Source organism: Lates calcarifer, linkage group LG7_2 (assembly GCF_001640805.2).
Source record: "Lates calcarifer isolate ASB-BC8 linkage group LG7_2, TLL_Latcal_v3, whole genome shotgun sequence".
Lineage (NCBI taxonomy): Eukaryota > Metazoa > Chordata > Actinopteri > Centropomidae > Lates > Lates calcarifer.
Genome location: NC_066854.1, coordinates 2,459,232 through 2,476,623, shown reverse-complemented (window position 1 = coordinate 2,476,623; position 17,392 = coordinate 2,459,232). Strand labels below are relative to the sequence as shown.

Sequence of the window (17,392 nt, the reverse complement as noted above, 5' to 3'; positions counted from 1 at the left end):
AAAGAACAAGAAGAAAGTGATAATGATGGTTAGTAAGTGTGGAAGACAGGCTGAGGATTGAAGGATTAAACGACACCTCCTCTCCATCTGGAACAACGGGTGAGTGCCACTCTGGTTCTCCTGCAGCAGACACAGTGGTGAGTGTGAGATTTGACCATAAACCTCTGCCCTGTGTCGCAGCTCCATCATGGGCTTCATCAGTAGGAGAGGAGAGGGAGAAGGCTGTGCTTCCTGCTCAGGTTCAGTGAGAGCAGCAGAGAGGGAGCCATCACCTTCACCTGGATCCAACACTGCTGCTTTAAACTCTGCACGGCTCGCTGACAGAACCATCCACAGTTTTCACACTCGGATTTCTCCCAAATCCTCCATTTGTTGGGTCATTGTAAATCTTCTGAGACTGAGCTGTGTTTATGGGAAGCTGTTTCTCACTCGTGCCGGCAAAATTCAATTAATGGGCAGCCGTCCCTTTACTTTGAGCACGATATCTCAGTAAGGCCTCGAGGGAATTTTAATACAAATTTAATACAAATATTCAGTTGGACTCAAAGATGAACTGATTACATGCAGGTGGTCAAAAGGCCAAAGGTCACCGTGACAGCACCAAACACATTTACGGCCACAATTCAAGAATTCACAGTCTTATTAACTGCAGCAGGACTGGTCGGTGGAGGCGTATCGATACTACGATTGATACTTTTCTGTTACTTGGTGGTTGTTAACAGAACCGCTCATGTTTTCATTATTTAACTTTGAGTGAGCAACGTCTTGAGGAACGCACAGAAAACTGGAAACCGCATCCTCTCTGCCTCTTCATACTCAAACTGTAGAGTTGACTGTGTTCAGAGTTCCTGAAGCAGCAGTCATTTGTTTTTCCTGCTCAGTCTGATCTCTGTCTTCTCAGCTGTAAATCTCGCCGTCTGTCTTTTGTTTTGTCTTTTTGTATTTCTCTTCCTGCTCGGCCTCCAGACTAGCAATCTGATTGGATTTGGAGAGTTTGACGTTCAGGTAGACGCCGCTTCAATCTGTTCCCCTGCTAAACCGCTGCAGTTTAACTCAACTATACTTTACTACACTAACAGCTGTGGCTCTCCCTCCTCCAACACAAGTGTTTGTTTTATTTTTGACACTTATTAAAGCTTGAAATACAAACAGCAGTAGAGAAAATATTTGACATGCATGCAGAATGAATTTAGGACAAATCTAAAGCGCCTCGGTCATGTATTGTATTTCTTTACGTGTCTGTTGCATGAAATTCACTTGTTAACATAAAATTCATGCAGAAAGATCCCCTTCATTCTTAGAACAATACTCTGGATTTACATTAGAGCTGGAGTCACTTTACTTTGTGTCTTTGTACCTAACAACCTGTCCTTTTCTCTTCTTCTCAGATGAGCGCAGACTTTCCTGACCAGAACTAAAGATCAGCTCCTCATCCTCTTGTTACCAGTGTACTCTTCATGTCTTTGTTTAATGCAGAGACTAAAGCCCCATTTGGACGGGATTAACTGTACGGGAGGAGGTGGAGAATTAAATCTTCACTGTGGTCTTCTGTAATGTAACCTCCATAACTCTGCTAAGAAGTCAGAAAAAAGACACTTGTGTTTGTGCAGAACTTGCTTTTGGAACTTGTTTGTAACTTTTCTTCAGTATCACAGTGATCCAGTGACAGCTGTCTGTACGCCCATGGGTTCACTGCAGACAGGAGATGATCGCAGCTAATTCTGCATACTTAGAATAAAAATATGTGAATAAATGTATATGCTGTGATTACTGCAGGTATGGGTGGGTGGGCCAGGTATTGTTAAACTAGCCCACCTCCTCTAAAAAAGATCCAGTCCAAATGGAGCTGAAGTCGGGTTTAGACGGGATCTGTCACTTTATTTTTGTACATACATCTGTTTTTATTAAGTCCATAATACTCCCTGCTGTAAAACAGTGAAAATAAAGAATATGATTCTGCGTGCCTCCTTAAATTTGCCATAAAATCACATTGATCATTTTTAAACTTTATTCAAACGTTGACAGAATATTATGACAACGTTTCACAATAAGACATGAAAACAACAACGTGTCAGATTGACTATCGATCCGTTCCAAATGACAGTCAATACAGCGCATGCTCGGATTTCCTCGAGCCCCCTCCCACACACAAACACACAACAGGATTTCTGACCGTAAATACCCTAATAAACACGTGTAACATTTGTCAGAGCGGCCGGGGAGCGTAAAATCATTCTTAATCCACCTGAAACCACAGGAAACTCCGGCAGGATCACCGTTAGAGCCATCATAGCGCCACATTATTGTTCAAGGATTTTTACTGAAGATATTCGCTTTCAGGGTCAATAAAATGAATTAAACCCATATCCTACCTAACCTTACTGATAGCAATGTAAAGATGAAACACTAGGGGGCGCAAACGAAAAGCAGAGTTTGACTAAGTTGAACAAACACCTGTCAGCGCCGTGACACCAGAGTGTTGTATGGAGCGGGTTGAAGCAACAGAGAGGGAACAGGAATATTTCATCATAAAGATCGTTTCTCAGCAGGTTTTCATTCAAATAAAACATTCTGACCATCACAACTGAATCTGATTTAATCATTCCAACCCTCACATAACTTTTGTTGTGATCTGGCGTTATATAAACTGAGATTGTGGTTAGGGTTAGGGTTAGGGGTGCGGGGGTGCGGGGTGGGGGTTGCACGGGAGGGGGAAGAGGGAAGAGGGGTGGGGGGTTCTTTTATTTTATTTTTTAACTTTCAGGCTGTGGAGCAGGAGACGCTCAAAGAAAAGTTGGCCCATAAACTCATAGCAATCATTTTTAATTGAGAACAGCTGCAGCTTTCTTCTGATTTCTCTGATGATGTCAAGTCAATATTTATTTATACAGCGTCAAATCATAACAGACGTCATCTCGAGGCGCTGTACACACAGAGCAGGTTTACACCGTGCTCTTTATATTATAATATTTATAAGGAGACCCAACAATTCAAACCATGAGCAAGCGTGGTGTGTTCATGAAACGGTCAAAGACTTTAAAGTGGGGATGAAGTCAGTCAGAGTATTACAAGAAACACAGAGCCTTCGGCAGCTCAACACAAACTAAGGTGGAGATCACCTGAAACCCCCCTCTGTTCTCTACTTGACTTGGTACAGTCCAGTCAGACACTTTGTCAGATTTGAGCGACAACCTCCGAGTGTCGTTTGAATCAAGAGAAATACGTGACAAAGTGTTAAATGCAACACAAATATAAAACAAACTGACTGTTCTGCAAACGTCTGTGGATTTATATGTTGTCCGCAGCAGTTCACACAATAAAACATCGATCTTATAGTGATTTATTCACGGGACATTTTGTTTGGGGGAATCACACACGTGTCAGAAACGGGATTCGATTCCCATGAGACCTGCACAGAGTGAGGTCCAGCCGCCCCCCTCCTCTCCCCAGTGCACTGCCCCCCTCCCCCCACGCTCTCGTCTATATAAGGCGCGCCGGAAACAGCGACTTCCTCTTTGACACCCGGCGCGCGCAGACGGAGCCAGCGAGAACTGCTGCACGTGGTACAAACATTTGGTAACTCTCGCTTAAAATATCCACGCATTTATCACATTTTCTGCGTTTTTACTGTTGTCGGTGCAGTTATTAAATGGTTATCTTTCAATTTAAGTGTAAACGTGAGTCTTTTGTTGGCTTACTTTGCAGATTTTGACTAATGCTAGAATCCTTGCAGATTTCAACTCCTGCTAGAATCATAGCCTAACCTAACTACATCTGTTTCTTCTCTGTGTTTTTCAGAAACGGGAGGTGAGGAGATACACTCGTGTCTGCGCTGCTGTTTGTTTGGACCTTGTTATTTAACCTTTGTTGCATCCATTCACAAGTGTATCTCTGCACCTTTTGTTGCTGCTAGTTCTGCTGTAGCATTGTAATGCTAATGTTAATGCTAACGTTAAAGCTAATGCTAAAGTTAAAGCTAATGTTAATGTTAAAGTTAAAGCCAATGCTAAAGTTAAAGCTAATGTTAATGCTAAAGTTAAAGCTAATGCTAAAGTTAAAGCTAATGTTAAAGTTAAAGCTAATGTTAAAGTTAAAGCTAATGTTAAAGTTAAAGCTAATGTTAATGTTAAAGTTAAATCTAAAGCTAATGTTAAAGTTAAAGCTAATGCTAAAGTTAATAGTTAACAGTGTAAAACTGCACTAACAACAATAAAAATGCAGAAAATGTGATAAATGTGTGGATATTTTAAGTAAGAGTTACCAAATGTTTGTTCCATGTGCTCCAGTTCTTGCTGGCTAAAAAGTTTCAAAAGCACCTTGTACGCACAAGCATGTTCTATAAAACCAATAAGTCACTCCCTCCCTTCCTCCTGCCCCACCCCCCCTCTGGCTCCTCCTACCTGCCCCGCCCCCTCTAGCTCCTCCTACCTGCCCCTCCCCCTGACTCCTCCTACCTGCCCCGCCCCCCTCTAGCTCCTCCTACCTGCCCCTCCCCCTGACTCCTCCTACCTACTCTAGCTCCTCCTACCTGCCCCTCCCCCTCTAGCTCCTCCTACCTGCCCCTCCTACCTGCCCCGCCCCCCTCTAGCTCCTCCTACCTAGCCCCACCCCCCTCTAGCTCCTCCTACCTAGCCCCGCCCACCTGATCTAGCCCCTCCCCCCCAGCTACCTCCCCCCCCCGAACTAAATTATCCTCTCCTGCTACCCCCTAACCCAGACGCTGGCAGTGAAGGGGATTCGAACCGGCCTCTCCCAGACCAGTCGACCATCCGGCCGCTGACGAACCCACTGCACCACCGTGCATCTGATATGAACAGAGCTCCGGGCGTATTTGACATCTTCATTTTGGCTGTTGAAAGTGAAAAACTCTTTGTCTCAACCAAGACTTGAACCTGCAACCTCTTGGTTCCCAATCACAACCTCTTGCCTGCAGACAAATCCACTGCACCACTGAGGATCTGATGTGACCAATGCTCGTGGCGCATTTGGCTTCTTCATTTTGGCAGTTGAACGTGAAAAACTCTTTGTCTCAACCAAGAATTGAACTCACGACTCTTGATTCCCAGTCCATCTCCTTAACCACTGACCTATGTGGTGAGACACCTGAGCTCCTTTTTTTCAAGCATTTCACTCTGTGATCTGCACACCAGTCTTCAAAAATTCACTGCCTCAACCAAGAATTGAACTCACAACTCTTGAACATGAGTCAGTGTTCTACCAGTCTGCGCCATCTTGTCAGACAGTGGAGGACTCTTTCTTTAAGCATTTCAGCCTTTCTTTTGCACACCAGTCTTCAAAAACTCTTTGTCTCAACCAAGAATTGAACTCACGAACTCTTGAACATGAGTCAGTGTTCTACCAGTCTGCGCCATCTTGTCAGACAGTGGAGGACTCTTTCTTTAAGCATTTCAGCCTTTCTTTTGCACACCAGTCTTCAAAAACTCTTTGTCTCAACCAAGAATTGAACTCACGAACTCTTGAACATGAGTCAGTGTTCTACCAGTCTGCGCCATCTTGTCAGACAGTGGAGGACTCTTTCTTTGAGCATTTCAGCCTTTCTTTTGCACACCGGCCTTCAAAAAGTCACTGCCTCAACCAAGAATTGAACTCACCAACTCTTGAGACACAGTCCATCACCTTAACCACTGACCTATGTGGTGAGACACCTGAACTCCTTTTTTCAAGCATTTCACTCTGTGATCTGCACACCAGCCTTCAAAAACTCACTGCCTCAACCAAGAATTGAACTCACGACTCTTGAACATGAGTCAGTGTTCTACCAGTCTGCGCCATGTTGTCAGACAGCTGAGACACATTTCTTTGAGCCTTTCAGTGTTTACTTTGAGTGCTGGGCATCAAAACTCTGCAGCCTCTGACCCAAGACCTCAAAACCAGAGGAACCGATAACTCTGAACTTCAGTGTTGGTGTGAGCTATAAGGCGACGTGTTGATCAGAGGCTTTTGTCAGACTTTGATTCAAAAATCTCTGCTTGTACGACCCACAACTGAGTCAAATCCACATCCTCAGAACCTAAAGGTTCAGCTATCTCATCAGACCCTTCACACTTAAACGACAAACGGCCCACGTTCTCATGTTTTCAGCCTTTGATATTATTCTGTTTTTATAACCTGACAAACACCTTATCTGAGAAGCCATGTTTGGACATTAAGACCTAGTACTATTATCACTGTCTCAGGGAGAAGAGGGAGAGTCTGAACTCAGCTCTGAGAGGGTTTCAGAAGGAGCACTGACATACAGGGTCTGTGTCCACCAGAGGGCGCTAATTCTACTCTTCACAACAAGGCTGCACAGTTGCACACAACAAAACCAATTAACAAATGATTCTATTTAAAACAATGAGGAAAACTTAAACTAACAGTGACGTGTAATCAGTAAAATCAGCAGTGTAGCTGAGGCCATGAGGGAAGAAGTGTTTGTGTGGTGTTGTTTGATCCAGAAACACAAACCAAAGCCAGTGGGTGTGTCTCAGGGAGAAGAGGGAGAGTCTGAACTCAGCTCTGAGAGGGTTTCAGAAGGAGCACTGACATACAGGGCCTGTGTCCACCAGAGGGCGCTGATGAGCTCAGGTGCTCATGACCATGCTCACCTCCAGTATCTGCAAAGAAAGCAGCCACACTGCAAGTGACAGGCACACAGGGCAGAGAGACAACACAGCGATCTTACAAAGTTTGGTGAAGCTAGGAATAAAACTTGTCAGGATGTTAATGCCCAGACATGGCTTCTCAGATAAGGTGACTTTGAGAGGGTAAAAATAAAAAATATCAAGAGCTAAAAACATATCACAGCATTAGATTTAACTAAAGTTTCACCAAAACTGATAAGATGGAAGACAAACATGTTCTCAACATGACTGAACCATTAAAGGTTTGTACTGCCTGACCATCTCTTTGTACCTGCACAATATCAATCCTTAGTTTTTCCAACTCAATTGCTTGGTGAGGTGGAGGAGGGAGAGGGGACTTGGGTTGTACCAAGTTGGGCAGTGCAGAGTTCAGGGGGCGGGGTTTGAAGTCACAGAAACTCTTCAAGCCACTGAGTCAAGCTACTGCTGAGGGAGAAACACAAACCAAAGCCAGTGGGTGTGTCTCAGGGAGAAGAGGGAGAGTCTGAACTCAGCTCTGAGAGGGTTTCAGAAGGAGCACTGACATACAGGGCCTGTGTCCACCAGAGGGCGCTGATGAGCTCAGGTGCTGATGGCCCTCTGCCATGCTCACCTCCAGTATCTGCAAAGCTTTTAAAAGCCTTATTTCAGGGAATCAAACACCGTATAGACAAAGAACAAACTAAATCTGAGACAGTGCAGCAACCACTCTCTTGGACTGAAACATCTGTGGACGTCAGATGTTTGGATCTGAACCAACAGCCTGTTTAAAGGGCTGTTCCTCATCAAGCCCCTGGGTCACAAAGGTCAAGAGGTTCTCAGTCTGTATTTTGGAGCGTCATTTCTCAGACTCCAGTCTTACTGGTGGGGTTTAGGCTTCAAGCCAGATTCATGTACTGTATTTTGGTTCAAATCAGCAATGAAATTCTGTTTTATAAATCTGGACTAGTTGCCTCAACAAAAGAATTAGATCCACAGCCATTCTTTAATTACCAGCAGCTGATATTCAGTCATTTTGCAGATATAATAACCATTAAAGGTTTGTACTGCCTGACCATCTCTTTGAACCTGCACAATATCAATCCTTAGTTTTTCCAACTGGATTGCTGGATGAGGTGGAGGAGGGAGAGGAGGAGAGGAGGGAGAGGAGGGAGAGGGACTTGGGTTGTACCAAGTTGGGCAGTGCAGAGTTCAGGGGGCGGGGTTTGAAGTCACAGAAACTCTTCAAGCCACTGAGTCAAGCTACTGCTGAGGGAGAAACACAAACCAAAGCCAGTGGGTGTGTCTCAGGGAGAAGAGGGAGAGTCTGAACTCAGCTCTGAGAGGGTTTCAGAAGGAGCACTGACATACAGGGTCTGTGTCCACCAGAGGGCGCTAATTCTACTCTTCACAACAAGGCTGCACAGTTGCACACAACAAAACCAATTAACAAATGATTCTATTTAAAACAATGAGGAAAACTTAAACTAACAGTGACGTGTAATCAGTAAAATCAGCAGTGTAGCTGAGGCCATGAGGGAAGAAGTGTTTGTGTGGTGTTGTTTGATCCAGAAACACAAACCAAAGCCAGTGGGTGTGTCTCAGGGAGAAGAGGGAGAGTCTGAACTCAGCTCTGAGAGGGTTTCAGAAGGAGCACTGACATACAGGGCCTGTGTCCACCAGAGGGCGCTGATGAGCTCAGGTGCTCATGACCATGCTCACCTCCAGTATCTGCAAAGAAAGCAGCCACACTGCAAGTGACAGGCACACAGGGCAGAGAGACAACACAGCGATCTTACAAAGTTTGGTGAAGCTAGGAATAAAACTTGTCAGGATGTTAATGCCCAGACATGGCTTCTCAGATAAGGTGACTTTGAGAGGGTAAAAATAAAAAATATCAAGAGCTAAAAACATATCACAGCATTAGATTTAACTAAAGTTTCACCAAAACTGATAAGATGGAAGACAAACATGTTCTCAACATGACTGAACCATTAAAGGTTTGTACTGCCTGACCATCTCTTTGAACCTGCACAATATCAATCCTTAGTTTTTCCAACTCAATTGCTTGGTGAGGTGGAGGAGGGAGAGGAGGGAGAGGAGGGAGAGGGGACTTGGGTTGTACCAAGTTGGGCAGTGCAGAGTTCAGGGGGCGGGGTTTGAAGTCACAGAAACTCTTCAAGCCACTGAGTCAAGCTACTGCTGAGGGAGAAACACAAACCAAAGCCAGTGGGTGTGTCTCAGGGAGAAGAGGGAGAGTCTGAACTCAGCTCTGAGAGGGTTTCAGAAGGAGCACTGACATACAGGGCCTGTGTCCACCAGAGGGCGCTGATGAGCTCAGGTGCTGATGGCCCTCTGCCATGCTCACCTCCAGTACCTGCAAAGCTTTTAAAAGCCTTATTTCAGGGAATCAAACACCGTATAGACAAAGAACAAACTAAATCTGAGACAGTGCAGCAACCACTCTCTTGGACTGAAACATCTGTGGACGTCAGATGTTTGGATCTGAACCAACAGCCTGTTTAAAGGGCTGCTCCTCATCAAGCCCCTGGGTCACAAAGGTCAAGAGGTTCTCAGTCTGTATTTTGGAGCGTCATTTCTCAGACTCCAGTCTTACTGGTGGGGTTTAGGCTTCAAGCCAGATTCATGTACTGTATTTTGGTTCAAATCAGCAATGAAATTCTGTTTTATAAATCTGGACTAGTTGCCTCAACAAAAGAATTAGATCCACAGCCATTCTTTAATTACCAGCAGCTGATATTCAGTCATTTTGCAGATATAATAACCATTAAAGGTTTGTACTGCCTGACCATCTCTTTGTACCTGCACAATATCAATCCTTAGTTTTTCCAACTGGATTGCTGGATGAGGTGGAGGAGGGAGAGGAGGAGAGGAGGGAGAGGAGGGAGAGGGACTTGGGTTGTACCAAGTTGGGCAGTGCAGAGTTCAGGGGGCGGGGTTTGAAGTCACAGAAACTCTTCAAGCCACTGAGTCAAGCTACTGCTGAGGGAGAAACACAAACCAAAGCCAGTGGGTGTGTCTCAGGGAGAAGAGGGAGAGTCTGAACTCAGCTCTGAGAGGGTTTCAGAAGGAGCACTGACATACAGGGTCTGTGTCCACCAGAGGGCGCTAATTCTACTCTTCACAACAAGGCTGCACAGTTGCACACAACAAAACCAATTAACAAATGATTCTATTTAAAACAATGAGGAAAACTTAAACTAACAGTGACGTGTAATCAGTAAAATCAGCAGTGTAGCTGAGGCCATGAGGGAAGAAGTGTTTGTGTGGTGTTGTTTGATCCAGAAACACAAACCAAAGCCAGTGGGTGTGTCTCAGGGAGAAGAGGGAGAGTCTGAACTCAGCTCTGAGAGGGTTTCAGAAGGAGCACTGACATACAGGGCCTGTGTCCACCAGAGGGCGCTGATGAGCTCAGGTGCTCATGACCATGCTCACCTCCAGTATCTGCAAAGAAAGCAGCCACACTGCAAGTGACAGGCACACAGGGCAGAGAGACAACACAGCGATCTTACAAAGTTTGGTGAAGCTAGGAATAAAACTTGTCAGGATGTTAATGCCCAGACATGGCTTCTCAGATAAGGTGACTTTGAGAGGGTAAAAATAAAAAATATCAAGAGCTAAAAACATATCACAGCATTAGATTTAACTAAAGTTTCACCAAAACTGATAAGATGGAAGACAAACATGTTCTCAACATGACTGAACCATTAAAGGTTTGTACTGCCTGACCATCTCTTTGAACCTGCACAATATCAATCCTTAGTTTTTCCAACTCAATTGCTTGGTGAGGTGGAGGAGGGAGAGGAGGGAGAGGAGGGAGAGGAGGGAGAGGGGACTTGGGTTGTACCAAGTTGGGCAGTGCAGAGTTCAGGGGGCGGGGTTTGAAGTCACAGAAACTCTTCAAGCCACTGAGTCAAGCTACTGCTGAGGGAGAAACACAAACCAAAGCCAGTGGGTGTGTCTCAGGGAGAAGAGGGAGAGTCTGAACTCAGCTCTGAGAGGGTTTCAGAAGGAGCACTGACATGCATGGTCTGTGTCCACCAGAGGGCGCTGATGAGCTCAGGTGCTGATGGCCCTCTGCCATGCTCACCTGCAGTATCTGCAAAGCTTTTAAAAGCCTTATTTCAGGGAATCAAACACAGTATAGACAAAGAACAAACTAAATCTGAGACAGTGCAGCAACCACTCTCTTGGATTGAAACATCTGTGGACGTCAGATGTTTGGATCTGAACCAACAGCCTGTTTAAAGGGCTGCTCCTCATCAAGCCCCTGGGTCACAAAGGTCAAGAGGTTCTCAGTCTGTATTTTGGAGCGTCATTTCTCAGACTCCAGTCTTACTGGTGGGGTTTAGGCTTCAAGCCAGATTCATGTACTGTATTTTGGTTCAAAACAGCAATGAAATTCAGTTTTATAAATCTGGACTAGTTGCCTCAACAAAAGAATTAGATCCACAGCCATTCTTTAATTACCAGCAGCTGATATTCAGTCATTTTGCAGATATAATAACCGTTAAAGGTTTGTACTGCCTGACCATCTCTTTGAACCTGCACAATATCAATCCTTAGTTTTTCCAACTCAATTGCTTGGTGAGGTGGAGGAGGGACAGGAGGGAGAGGAGGGAGAGGGGACTTGGGTTGTACCAAGTTGGGCAGTGCAGAGTTCAGGGGGCGGGGTTTGAAGTCACAGAAACTCTTCAAGCCACTGAGTCAAGCTACTGCTGAGGGAGAAACACAAACCAAAGCCAGTGGGTGTGTCTCAGGGAGAAGAGGGAGAGTCTGAACTCAGCTCTGAGAGGGTTTCAGAAGGAGCACTGACATACAGGGCCTGTGTCCACCAGAGGGCGCTGATGAGCTCAGGTGCTGATGGCCCTCTGCCATGCTCACCTCCAGTACCTGCAAAGCTTTTAAAAGCCTTATTTCAGGGAATCAAACACCGTATAGACAAAGAACAAACTAAATCTGAGACAGTGCAGCAACCACTCTCTTGGACTGAAACATCTGTGGACGTCAGATGTTTGGATCTGAACCAACAGCCTGTTTAAAGGGCTGCTCCTCATCAAGCCCCTGGGTCACAAAGGTCAAGAGGTTCTCAGTCTGTATTTTGGAGCGTCATTTCTCAGACTCCAGTCTTACTGGTGGGGTTTAGGCTTCAAGCCAGATTCATGTACTGTATTTTGGTTCAAATCAGCAATGAAATTCAGTTTTATAAATCTGGACTAGTTGCCTCAACAAAAGAATTAGATCCACAGCCATTCTTTAATTACCAGCAGCTGATATTCAGTCATTTTGCAGATATAATAACCGTTAAAGGTTTGTACTGCCTGACCATCTCTTTGTACCTGCACAATATCAATCCTTAGTTTTTCCAACTCGATTGCTGGATGAGGTGGAGGAGGGAGAGGAGGGAGAGGAGGGAGAGGGGACTTGGGTTGTACCAAGTTGGGCAGTGCAGAGTTCAGGGGGCGGGGTTTGAAGTCACAGAAACTCTTCAAGCCACTGAGTCAAGCTACTGCTGAGGGAGAAACACAAACCAAAGCCAGTGGGTGTGTCTCAGGGAGAAGAGGGAGAGTCTGAACTCAGCTCTGAGAGGGTTTCAGAAGGAGCACTGACATGCATGGTCTGTGTCCACCAGAGGGCGCTGATGAGCTCAGGTGCTGATGGCCCTCTGCCATGCTCACCTGCAGTATCTGCAAAGCTTTTAAAAGCCTTATTTCAGGAAATCAAACACAGTATAGACAAAGAACAAACTAAATCTGAGACAGTGCAGCAACCACTCTCTTGGATTGAAACATCTGTGGACGTCAGATGTTTGGATCTGAACCAACAGCCTGTTTAAAGGGCTGCTCCTCATCAAGCCCCTGGGTCACAAAGGTCAAGAGGTTCTCAGTCTGTATTTTGGAGCGTCATTTCTCAGACTCCAGTCTTACTGGTGGGGTTTAGGCTTCAAGCCAGATTCATGTACTGTATTTTGGTTCAAAACAGCAATGAAATTCTGTTTTATAAATCTGGACTAGTTGCCTCAACAAAAGAATTAGATCCACAGCCATTCTTTAATTACCAGCAGCTGATATTCAGTCATTTTGCAGATATAATAACCGTTAAAGGTTTGTACTGCCTGACCATCTCTTTGTACCTGCACAATATCAATCCTTAGTTTTTCCAACTCGATTGCTTGGTGAGGTGGAGGAGGGACAGGAGGGAGAGGGACTTGGGTTGTACCAAGTTGGGCAGTGCAGAGTTCAGGGGGCGGGGTTTGAAGTCACAGAAACTCTTCAAGCCACTGAGTCAAGCTACTGCTGAGGGAGAAACACAAACCAAAGCCAGTGGGTGTGTCTCAGGGAGAAGAGGGAGAGTCTGAACTCAGCTCTGAGAGGGTTTCAGAAGGAGCACTGACATACAGGGTCTGTGTCCACCAGAGGGCGCTGATGAGCTCAGGTGCTGATGGCCCTCTGCCATGCTCACCTCCAGTATCTGCAAAGCTTTTAAAAGCCTTATTTCAGGGAATCAAACACAGTATAGACAAAGAACAAACTAAATCTGAGACAGTGCAGCAACCACTCTCTTGGATTGAAACATCTGTGGACGTCAGATGTTTGGATCTGAACCAACAGCCTGTTTAAAGGGCTGCTCCTCATCAAGCCACAGTCATTCTTTAATTACCAGCAGCTGATATTCAGTCATTTTGCAGATATAATCTTTGTACTGTTTCAAAAACCATTGTCTTATTCAGGTTTGGACCGCAGCCCAAAATTGAGGTTAAGGTGTAACTGTCAAGTTATCAGAGGAAAAACTGCACTGACAAAAACACAGAGAATGTGATGAATGTGGATATTTTAAGCAATAGTTGCTCCATGTAGAAGAGCTAAAAAAAAATGTTTAAAGTTCCAAAAGTATATTTCAAAACATTCTCCCTTTCACTAACCCATGCTCCAGATACTGGTATCAGGGTAGATTTGAACTAGCCACTCCCAGACCAGTATGACCCTTCAGCCATAAACAAATCCATCACACTACCAAGCATCCTTCACATTGGGAACATCTCTCACAGTGCTTTTCAGACTTCACTTTGTGTGTTGGACCTCAAAAATCTACTGACTCACGCAAGAACTGAACTCACAACCTCTTAACTCCAGTCCATCTTCTAACTGACCAAGCTACTTGGTTAGACAAAGGGGTTCATTTTTTAAAAGTTTTTCAGTCTTTCCTTTGTTCACCAGCCTTCAAAAACTCACTGCCTCAACCAAGAATTGAACTCACAACCTCATGAACACAAAGCAGTGTTCTACCAGTCTATGCTATCTTCTCAGACAGTTGAACCCTCTTTATTTGAGCCTTTCAGTGTTTACTTTGAATGCTGGGTTTCAAAACTCTGCAGCCTCTGAGGCTCGAACCCAAAACTTCTGAACTTCAGAGCAGTCACCTTACTCCCTAAGCTACCAGCTCAGAGACACTTGAGGTTTGTTCTTTAGAGGTCTTAAGTCTTATGTCCTTGTGTTTGATTTCAAAATTCAGCAAGATTTGAACCCTGCACCTTGAAACCTCAGTGCAGCACTCTAACACTGTGAGCTACTTGGCCAGATATGGCTGAGCTATAGATCTTAAGAGTCTTTAAGTCTTCACTTTAGGTGTTGGGCGTCAAAAATTCATTGAGTCTTGCAAGAATTGAACTCACAGCCTCAATATTGCGAGTCAGTCTTTTAACCATCCGCACTACCTGACCAGACAATCAAACAGGACCTCATCGACTATTTGAGTGTTTACTTTGGATGCTGGGCTTCAAAACTCACTGTTTTTCGTGTTTAAGTGCTGCAATCACTCCCCTTGACTTCTGTGACTTTCTCCACTTAATAAATCTCCTTTACAGCTTTTTAAATTAACATTTTTATTATTAATATATGCACAGGAGCTGTTGCCTCCTGTTAGTCTGTTTGTGTTACTGTGCGGTACTTTTACTTCAGTAAAGTATCTGATTACTTCTTCCACCACTGAAAGTCACACAGTTACACAGACAGACTAACAGATGGAAGCAGTGATATTCCAGCAGCTCCTGAGTTCTGCTCAGTTAAAATTCCTGTTTTTCTCAATGGAGTCTGGTAGTGATATACAGTGATATTTCTGGTTATTACTCTTTAATAAAAAGCTCTGTCTCTGTAGGAATCCTGTCATAATGTTGTCACATACTGATAATAACATTCAAGACTTTACCTCAAACAGGCTGCGACTGTTGGGCCTCGTCTCCTCGAACCTTCCCATCATGCCACAGAAAGACAAATCCATGTTCCCTCCTCAGTTTGTTCCTCGAGTTCTGACCCAGAAATAAAACACTCGGCTCTCTCCCATGATTCTCAGCGGGCTTACTCCAGAAACACTGCACTGTCTGACCCTGCTGCTGCTGCTGCTCCAGGACTTAACCTGCTCCAGAATTAGGCAACAAACAGTTTAGACATCAGCTCCCAGCTCCTGAGATTAAAACCTCAGAAACATAATGGAGCTTTAATCTGCTCCCAGAACAGTTCAGTCATTAGAGCTTCATCTGATTTTAAAATCACAGGCTGAAGTTTTAGAGACAGAAACAAGACTGTTTCTAATTAAAGGGTTATTACAGTTAAATCCTGTATGAAACAGTCTGAGCTGTGTCCAGTAGAAACTATTTAAAAAGGAGTAAAAATAAATCACTGGTTCCTCTGACATGAGAAGATTAACTGGTTTCCATTCAGTCCTGAACTGAAACAACAAAAATCTGAGTTTCCTCACAGAAATACTAAAACACCACCTGATTACCTGCTGCTGGACATGAAACTATCAATTCATTTACTTTATTTTTCATCTTAATCATTTATTCAAACAAAAATGACTCATTTTCTGGTCTTTTCCTGACTCTTACTTTCTCTTACCTCTGGTCCTGACACTAACACAACTCTGTCTTTAACTTTTCTGCTGGAACTGAAGCTTCCAGTTTCTCCATGAAGAAGAAGCCCGACCAGTTCATCTGCTGCTGAAGAGTAAACACAGGACAAAGAATAAACTTCATGGTCTTTATTAGTTTGGATCAATGTAAAATGAGGCAGGAAACTCATGATGGTCGACTGGAATGTGCAGAACTGAAAGGAGTGAGTCCAGACAGCGTCGCAGTAACACTCTTTGGTGTTGAGCTGGTCTTTGTGGGACCAGTGGAGCGATGAACAGGTGTTTCAGCGATCTAGTACTCCTCTCCTTCGTCCTCCTCCCCGACGCTGTTGGTTCCCACCTCTTCGTAATCCTTCTCCAGGGCGGCCATGTCCTCTCTGGCCTCAGAGTCCTCCGCAGGAACAAGTGTTTACATACAAACCATCATAATTCATATGGTACATCAGATAACACACTGCACATCTGCACTAGGAGCCTCGACTTTGTTACAGTGTGAAATTAAATGAGCTGCTGCACCCAACAAGGAGAAATATTTCACTTTTTTAAACTGGAATAAGTCACATTTTTATGTCCTGAGTTCAGATTAAGAGATGTGTTCACTGACTTCAGCATCAGGTGACCTCTAGCACGTTTGTAGTGAATAGTTCCTTTAAATCAGTTGTTTAAGTGTTAATACTGGATTTAATCAGCAGTTAGCTGATTTTAGATTCAAGATGTCATCCATCACAAACTTTCTCAGGCTTTCGATTGTCCTCAGGGAGGCCTGGAGGCCTGTCTTGGTCTCAAAGAACTTCTTCATTGTACAAAGACTCTCTGTGATCGTGGACTACGTCTCTGTGATCTCGGACAATGTCTCTGAGATTATGGACAATGTCTGCAATCATGGACTATGTCTTTGTGATCGTGGATGATGTCTCTGAGATCATAGACGGTGTCTCTGTGGTCATCGACAATGTCCGTGATCGCGGGCAATGCCTTCAAATCGGTGACCCCCGTCTCCGCCGATTCTATCGCAAGGTCTCTACAAAGCATGGGACAATGTCTCTGATCATGGACAACGTCTCTCTCATCTTTGACAAGGTCTCTGCGATCATAGCCGACGTCTCTGATCATGGACCATGTCTCTGCGATCGTGGACGATGTTGTGAACAAAGTGGTGACACCTGGAGGGAATCAAAGAGAAACATACAAAGGAAAATGATCAATACACTACTACCTGTTTCTCAACAGTTTAACCATGAAAACACAGAAAAATATTCAACATTACAGCTGAAACTGAACATTTAACTAAATATTTTTATGCCTTATTGTACTGACAGTTTTTGTTGTTACTTCTAGAATTAGATTACTTTTACCATTACATACTATTTTTCTAATTACATGTTACTTCTTAATTTACATTTAACTTTTACTGTTTCAAACTACATCTAGTAACAGATTACTTTGACTTGTATCTTACTTCTTTTTTCAAACAGTGCAATATCAGTACTCAAATCCAATCTATCACTGTGTACACATATTGTTACATCTTGTCTTGTGTAGATATAATGCCCTTTTCTATTTTTGTTGTTGTGACTGATAAAGGATTATGTTACTCAAATAAATACTTCTAAAGAATATTTTGCCGCTGTGTTTAATATTGTATCAAAGTGAATATTATTAGCCAGAGGTTAGGCTTAGGGTTTAAAACCTCAATTTTACATTTTATTTGGCATTTCTGCATTACAAGATCACTTTTATGATATTAATTTGAAAACAGACTCAAAAGTTATGTTATGTTATGACATTTATGGAGTGTTTTTGACACCTTATTATACTATGATATGTCGTCCTGTGCAATACAACACACCTACACCTCATTG

At 43.9% G+C, this 17,392-nt stretch overlaps 1 protein-coding gene and 2 long non-coding RNA genes across 5 annotated transcripts in view; 2 read left to right on the top strand and 1 right to left on the bottom strand.

Annotated features, from left to right (window-relative positions):
- The window catches only part of LOC108873065 (kinesin heavy chain), a 39,136-nt gene that overhangs the window by 2,024 nt on the left and 19,720 nt on the right, over window positions 1-17,392 (bottom strand). The gene's annotated exons all lie outside the window — the stretch shown is intronic.
- Window positions 4-3,913, top strand: LOC127139140 (uncharacterized). Of its 2 annotated transcripts, XR_007809101.1 has the most exons (3): window positions 28-99; window positions 181-3,576; window positions 3,799-3,913. It is a non-coding gene; the product is annotated as an uncharacterized LOC127139140 (long non-coding RNA). The 2 variants fall into 2 exon arrangements; XR_007809100.1 differs by lacking the exon at window positions 3,799-3,913 and having other exon boundaries at window positions 4-99; window positions 181-1,973.
- LOC127139141 (uncharacterized) lies at window positions 6,834-12,274 on the top strand. The gene is made up of 4 exons (XR_007809102.1): window positions 6,834-6,886; window positions 7,663-7,738; window positions 8,679-9,472; window positions 12,010-12,274. It is a non-coding gene; the product is annotated as an uncharacterized LOC127139141 (long non-coding RNA).